The following is an 8,052-nucleotide window of genomic DNA, read 5'->3' as shown; positions in this document are numbered from 1 at the left end:
TATTTTTAGTAGAGACGGGGTTTCACCATGTTGACCAGGATGGTCTCGATCTCTTGACCTCGTGATCCACCCGCCTTGGCCTCCCAAAGTGCTGGGATTACAGGCTTGAGCCACCACACCCGGCCCAGAAAAATTTTAAATGACTATAATACAAATCTCTCCCTCTGGTCAGAATGAAAACACTGGTTGTTCTGACTTTGATCATCATTGCTATTTGTCAAATATGAAAAAGTTTTCATCACATTGCAATCATTACCACTCAACACTCAGGGATCAACAGAAGAGATCAGGAAACAACCTTTCCTACTACTTTGTGCATTCAGAAGTAAGGCTGACCTCACACTGATCCACTGAAAGTCAGCTCCTAAACCACAACAGCACAACTAAATTAGGTTATGTCTTTCATGTCAAGCGGTTGTTCCCCCGTATGGAAATCTTACTGTATATAACAGAGCATACAATTACAAAAGGCCTCTCCCTGCCCGTCAAGGAAGCTGTAACTGGCTGAAAGGACAGATTTTATGCTGTTCTAAAATGAAAATGTGTTCTCTCACTTATTTAGGTCCACTAAGTGACAGACATCTACCACACACTATTACTATCCTATAAGGTTGGTATTATTGCCGTTATTTTACAGAGGAAGAAACAAGAGCCTGCCCCAGCACACAGACAGGGTAAACACATTGCAGACAGAATTCTTCCCTGGGTCTGACTCCAATCAGCAACTAATACTGTCCCCTCCCAAATGCACTTTTTGGCCAAAGTTTTAAAAATCCATTTCCTCCCACAATTAACCTCCTTAAATTATGTTGAGTGCTTTAAGTCTCTGTAGGAAAACACTAAAATGACCTCGTAGCCTTCCTAAATTGTGACAGTGCATGCATGAAAAACTGAATAAACAAAATGAAAAGAGAGACTGTAAGACATCAGATAACTCACAACTGGTTTCCTCTGAGAACAAGAAACAGAACAGAAAAGAACAACTTACTGGCTAAGGAACGTTCTTCCTGATTATATGCCTGAGGCCAGGATGAACCTCAAGAAGGTCATCTGTGACCCTAGTAATGTCCTCTGCCATTCTCACTCCCAAGAATGAGAAACTTGTCACTTAAAGTCATCTCTGCCATCAAGTCAATGCTTCTACAGGACGGGCAATGCTAACCAGTGGAATGAGCACCTGTGTGGAAATCCAGTGAACTGGGAAAGATCTGGCTCTGCCCTTGCATAGCCAAGTTACCCTGTCAAGGTCATCTCACTCTTTTAGAGCTTCGGTACAAAGGACACGCCTGAAAGAACTTAAACTCACTTCCTGAGCTAAGATGCCAAGACTTTTTTCTTCTCCCATAATATTTTTTTTTTTTTTTTTTTTTTTTTGGAGACAGTTTCACTCTTGTCTCCCAGGCTGGAATGCAGTGGTGCGATCTCGGCTCACTGCAATCTCTCTCTCCCCAGTTCAAGTGATTCTCCTTCCTTAGCCTTCCAAGTAGCTGGGATTATAGGAGCCCACAATCGCGCTGGCTAAATTTTTTGTATTTTTAGTAGAGACAGGGTTTCACCATATTAGGCAGGCTGGTCTCAAACTCCTGACCTCAGGTGATCCGCCAGATTCGGCCTCCCAAAGTGCTCGGATTACAGGCATGAGCCACCATGCCCAGCCTCTTTTCCCAAAATATTCTATGATGTCGACACAGTGTTTAAGAGTAAGGGCTTCACTTACAAAGAATTAAGAATTACAAATCTATGGCTCACGCCTGTAATCCCAACACTTTGGGAGGCCAAAGCGGGCAAACCAAATGAGGTCAGGAGTTCAAAACCACCCTGGCCAACACAGTGAAACCGTCTTTACTAAAAATACAAAAAATTAGCCGGAGGTGGTGGCAGGCACCTGTAATCCCAGCTACTCGGGAGGCCAAGGCAGGAGAATTGCTTGAACCCAGGAAGCAGAGATTGCAGTGAGCCGAGATCGCATCACTACACTCAGGCCTGGGTGACAGAGCAAGACTTTGCCTCCCCTCAGCCAAAAAAAAAAAAAAAGACACCCCACATAGCTCCCTAGCATAGAATGGGTTGAGCCCATATATGGTTACAATCCTGTGGTCTGATTCCTCATTTCGCTTTGCCTCCATTTCTCTGAAAATAAAAAAGGGATAAAAATACCTCGTAAAATATTCTCTAGTACAGTTTTGGGATTTTTATTTTACTTTATTTTATTTGGAAACTGAGTTTTGCTCTGTTGCCCAGGCTGGAATGCAGTGGCACAACCTCAGCTCACTACAACCTCCGCCTCCCAAGTTCCAGCGATTCGCCTGCCTCAGCTTCCAAGTAGCTGGGATTACAGGTGACCACCACCACGCCCAGCTAATTTTTGTATTTTTAGTAGAGACGGGGTTTCACCACATGTGCAAGGCTGGTCTTGAACTCCTGACCTCAAGTGATCCACCCGCCTCAGCCTCTCAATATGCTGGGATTACAGGCATGAGCCACCATGTCCAGCCTCTAGTAGTTTTGACCAAAGACAAAGTATGCAGTATAAATGAGGTAACAGAATTATTTGTCACAAGAATTAAATAAGATGACATGGACACAGCCTACAAAGTATAAAGCTTAGTATGATTTCTGCTTATAAGAAGAAGCTGAGGCCGGGCGCAGTGGCTCATGCCTATAATCCTGGCACTTTGGGAGGCCAATGCAGGTGGATCACAACATCAAGAGTTCGAGACTATCCTGGCTAACATGGTGAAACTCTGTCTCTATCAAAAATACAAAAATTAGCTGGATGTGGTGGTGCGCGCCTGTGATTCTAGCTACTCAGGAGGCTGAGGCAGGAGAATTACTTGAACCCAGGAGGTGGCGGTTGCAGTGAGCCAAGATCGTACCACTGCACTCCAGCCTGGGTGACAGAAAGAGACTCCATCCCCAAAAAAACAAGAAGCTAAGGTTCACAAGTTTTAAATATAAACTCAGACCTACTGAGATTTCCTGAGAGTTAAAGATTTCTAGAGTGGTCAACTCCAGATGATAACAAGATGGCCATTGGTGTAAGGGGCTAACATGGAATGAAGGTGGCCAACAATGTTGAAGGGCAGGTTGCTCCAGAAATGCCTGCTGAATAATAAAGGTATACATATACACTCATTTTTCTCACTGTCTAGCCTTAGTAAAAAAGAAACTAAGTTACATATCTACATCATTCTTCATATTTGGTTAACTTGATGACCGAGCCAAAGAGGCTGAAATGACCAATGCACAAAATGCATGGCAAACCCTATTTTCACTTGTAGCTTTGCCTCTATCTTCCACATGAAATGTTACTGCAAATAAAGATGAGGGAGGGCTTCAACTAAGCACATCAAGACAAGGCAATTAAGACCTCCAACTCACTGGTCTCCCCTCAAAACCTGATTCAAAGGTTTCCATGCAAAATTGGAACTGCAAATATTTTGTCCTACCCAGTCTTAATTTTACACATTGTTCAGGATAAGCATATCCTAGAATCAATAAGTCTGGAGAAAGCACTAGGCCTTTGAATAGGTCCTGGTATTTGGAGACACCCTAAGGAACTGGTAATGTCTGGAAAACCTCTCCAGTGAGCTCTTTACACTATGCATGTGGTAGTTCCTCACTGCTTGGCATAAATTACTTTCGTATACAGAAAGACTATCTGCAATATATTCTGAAACCTGGTTTTAAGGAATGCACATATTTCAAGTTTCTGTACATATTTTTCCCCATTATCTAGCTGGGCTCAGGAAAAATGCAGCAATTTACTTTGTAAATCTTCCTTTACACAATAGAAACCAAGGGATATGATTGAATACCTAGCTGAAGAACCCATATTCTATATAGTTACAATTCTGTGGTCTGAATACTTAAGCAGCACAACAAATTCTTACGCATTATAGTTTTCCATTTAATATACTCTAAACATCCAGAAATCAAAGTAGATGATCCACTTGGAAATATAAAATTATCTGGAAGTTTGATCAGTCAGGTTGATGCTGATAGCATAATGTAGCATATAAAATTACGGGCTTTGGCATCAGGCAACCTGGGTTTGAATTCCAGCTCAACCACTTACTGAGTGACACCAGACAAGCTACTTAACCTCTCTGATCCTCAGTTTCCTCATCTGCAATATTGGGATGATAATGCCTATCTACTGGTGTTAAAATGTGCCCCAAAATACCAGTTCTCTTCCTCTACTACTTATCAATTCCCTTCTCCAGAAACTTTAGTTGCATTCACATAAAACTGAGTAAATTTGAAAACCATAGAAGTTTCTTGAATTTGATATGAAAACAGAAGAGTCATATCTAAAGCTAAAAGGACAACCTAACAAAAACAAGGAAAAACAAATTAGGAAAACACAGAGGTTTAACATAAATGTGTTTCCATGGCCCTCACACATTGGGAGGAGCAAATGTAAAGCAATATAAATATCTATGATTAAGATTCAGTGGAAAAGAACATATCCCCAACAAGTCAAATGGAACGACTCTGAGTGGAATAAAAATTTTGGAATATAAACCAGAAAGTGTTGACAAGTCCTGTTCCTTAAGAAGCCAGCCATTGGCTTTTTGTTCGGAGCTGCTTATTTGAAAAAACAAACAGGCCAAGCATGGTGGCTCATACCTGTAATCCCAGCACTTTGGGAGGCCAAGGCAGGTGGATCACCTTAGGTCAGGAGTTCACGACTAGCCTGGCCAACATGGCGAAACCCCGTCTCTACTAAAAACACCAAAAAAAAAAAAAAATTAGCTGGCCATGGTGGCGAGCACCTGTAATCCCAGCTACTCGGGAGACTGAGGCGGAGAATTGCTTGACCCCGAGAGGCCGAGGTTTCAGTGAGCCGAGATCGTGCCACTGCACTCCAGCCAGGGTGACAGAGCCAGAGTCCGTCAAAAAAAAAAGAAAAGAAAAAACAAATAAAACATCAAAGTACACATGGGAGTGAGTGTACTTTTTAGGCACGTATACAAGGAAATAAAACCAAGATTCAAAATTTCTGGCTAGCTCCCTTCCCCTTAAAGAGGAATCTAACAGTATTTACTCAACAAATAACTATCAAGTACCTGATATTTGCTAATGTAGCTTTGGAAATTCAGCTATGACCTGTATCCTCCCTAGAGCCGCCGCAAATTTTCTTTTTTTTTTTTTTTTTGGAGACGCAGTTTCACTCTTGTTGCCCTGGCTGGAGCGGAATGGCTCGATCTCACCGCAATCTCCGCCCCCCCACCCACCCCCCCCCAGGTTCAAGGGATCCTCCTGCCTCAGCCTCCCAAGTAGCTGGAATTGCAGGCATGCGCCACCATGCCCGTAGAGACGGAGGGGCGGGGTTCTCCATGTTGGTCAGGCTGGTCTCGAACTCCCAACCTCAGGTGATCCGCCTGCCTCAGCCTCCCAAAGTGCTGGGATTACAGACGTGAGCCACCATGCCCAGCCAGAGAGCAGCTAATTGAATATACAACATCTCAAAACTAGCTGCATGGTCCTGAGACTCAATAATCTACAACTGCTCTATTAATACACTCCCCAAGTCTGAAAACGTTCCTACATCAGAAAATGCTTCCTACATCAGACTTTCTCACTTTAAATCTGACACTACTTAATGCTATTGATAGGTGTATCAATAGGATCCCTTTCTCGGTTTACTTGCTCTTCACATCACATCCGAGGTCCGCTGACTGTGGACTCCAGGGTTCCATCAAAACCTCAGTGTTTAAATGCTTGCACTCTCCAGCAAAATCCCTGATCTGATTCTACCTTTCATCTGTGCTCCTAGCCCTGATGCCTTTTTCCCTATACCACGCACTCACACCGTGGACTTCAGGGCCACTTCCAAACTGGGTCACACTGGCACCCCTGGATCTCGAAGATCCTCAGCTGGTCACTTGGGTTTCAGTGTTTCCAGGCCTGGAACCCTGAGGGCCTGCCTGCACACTCCCATGTTGGGCTATATATGTATCAGGAAAAGCACCTATGAAAATGAATGTCCCCCATTCCAGGCCATAGCCCAGGCTACCCCCAAAGCACCTGCCAGGCCATCACCTTCTCTTCCCCCTTAAGGCCTCTAGGCTTGCACCCCCGCCGCAACCCCACGCCTGCGCCGCAGGGGGTCATTGCCCCCGCCGCCCTAGACCAAGACGCGCGCATCCCCGCACCCTCAGATTCCTTCATCACCCCCTAGGCCGGAGCCGGCGCGACCAATAAGGTGCCAGGTCCGCGGCCTCCCCGCCACCAACCAATCACGAGCGAGCCCCCCCCGCCGTCGCCTTCCGCCAATGGGAGAAAGCCCGCGGGCCGGGCCGACGAGGCGCACGGACCCCACGAGCGCGACGGCGGGGACGACAGCGTCGGGGCTGGCGAGAACACAACATGGCGGCGTGCAGGCCGGACCGAGCTACAGCAGCGACCGCGCGAGAAAGTGAGGTCTCCGGCAGAGGCGGGAAGCGCTGCCCCTCCCCCCGCCGCCGCTCCCCTCTCACCCTCCCTCGCACGGAAGCTCCCGCACACTCACACGCCTTTGCTCTGGAGTCCAGGAAGAGCAGGAGCCGCCCCCGCGCTCCTGCGGAGTCGAGCAATGCAGAGGCCCAGGCACGGCGGAAGGAAGGGGAAAGCGTGCGTCACGGAGAACGGAGCGCGCGCGAAGCGGGGGCACAAACAAGATGGCGGCCACGCCGTTTGCACGGTCTCCCCTTTTCCCCTCCCCCTCCCTGGGCCTAGACTCTATCGTCCTGCACACTGAAGCTGAGCTGCTTGAAGTCTCGCGAGAATTGGGAAGGGGCGACGACAGAGTGAGGCGGAATGAGAAGTGAGAGTTTTGACCCCACCCCCTTTTTTGATCTGGAGGCGTTGCCCGGTGACCTCCACCGGGCTTTCTATCCTTGTGACTCTCTTCGGTGCGAGCTTGAATTTTAGGAAATAAGTAGGGGCGTGTGCGTGTGCGTGTGCGCTTGAATTTTAGGAAATAACTAGGGACGTGTGTGTGTGTTTGTGTTTTTAATTTGGGGAGAACAGGAGGATGAAGGTCGACTTGGCATGCCAGATTAAGCATGCTGTTCAAGTAGACAGCTACTGGCGCTTTAAATTCATAAAAGAGATCATTTGACACCAAACTGTAAAGTGATACCCTCCAGAATAAAGAACAGTACTTAGCAAGAATAGTTAGCTTGTACCTTTACTTCGACATAGACGTTGTTCTCATTTGAATGCAGATTTTAAAACTTTATCACGCAGTTGAAAACCAGAGCTACGATGAGCATGGACTTTTTCACTTATCTCTTTCATTTCCATTGGTCCAAAGGCATCAGGATTTTATCGGTTTTACAATGATAAAACTGAAGCCCAAAAAGGTTAAGTAACTTGATCTAAGTAAGGCCCCGCAGCTAGTAGCTGTCAAAACCCAATCCGAATAACTTCAAAACCTATAGGTATAGTCATCAAATGTGTTTTGAATGGAATTACCTACAGTAAGAGTTAGTGCACGAGGTAACAAACACAGAGAGGAATGACTGCCTCTGCTGATGGTAACCTTGAATTTTACAAATGACATTGGAGCTTTTCTGACAAGTGTTGCATGGGTCCTTAATAAAATCTACACAGCATTGTTACTCACTCCCTGTGGGTTTATAACCCTGGTGATAAAGTAATTGAGAATAGTGGAATAAACCCTTAACTTAAATTCAGGAAAATTGTTTTCAAATCCAGTTTCAATAAATCGCGCTTTAGGCACTCAATAAATATTTGATGAATAAATGAACAAAACCTAACTATAAGACACTTGACTTCAGGGAGTCTCAATTTCTTCTTCTGTAAAAAAATCTAATTCCTAACTCTTGGTAATGTGGGGAGAGTGAATGAAATAATGTGAGAGTGCTTTGTAAATTGCAATAGTATATTATAAAGAAGTTACTGCAGTAAGCTATGAACATGCCACTGCACTCTAGCCTGGGTGACAGTGTAAGGCCCTGTCTCAGAAAAAAAACAAAACAAAAAAAAAAAACGTTACTTATAATGACAATGACATTTTCAGACTTCAGAAATGGCATAAAA

At 45.1% G+C, this 8,052-nt stretch overlaps 1 protein-coding gene across 2 annotated transcripts in view; it reads right to left on the bottom strand.

Annotated features, from left to right (window-relative positions):
• Positions 1 to 6,641, bottom strand: part of NFYC (nuclear transcription factor Y subunit gamma) — an 80,186-nt gene extending 73,545 nt beyond the window's left edge. The window contains exon 1 of one of the 2 annotated variants that reach the window (XM_032247115.1): positions 6,518 to 6,641. The gene's annotated coding sequence lies outside the window, so the exon portion shown is untranslated. Of the gene's footprint in view, positions 1 to 5,816; positions 6,178 to 6,517 lie in introns of those variants that run through there. The other variant, XM_032247116.1, reaches the window with a different exon arrangement.
• Positions 6,642 to 8,052: the final 1,411 nt, after the last annotated feature.

Source organism: Sapajus apella, unplaced genomic scaffold (assembly GCF_009761245.1).
Source record: "Sapajus apella isolate SASKATOON/1434 unplaced genomic scaffold, GSC_monkey_1.0 scaffold62, whole genome shotgun sequence".
Taxonomy (NCBI): Eukaryota; Metazoa; Chordata; class Mammalia; order Primates; family Cebidae; genus Sapajus; species Sapajus apella.
The sequence above is the reverse complement of the archived record's forward strand: the minus strand, read 5'-3'. Positions and strand labels throughout refer to the sequence as shown.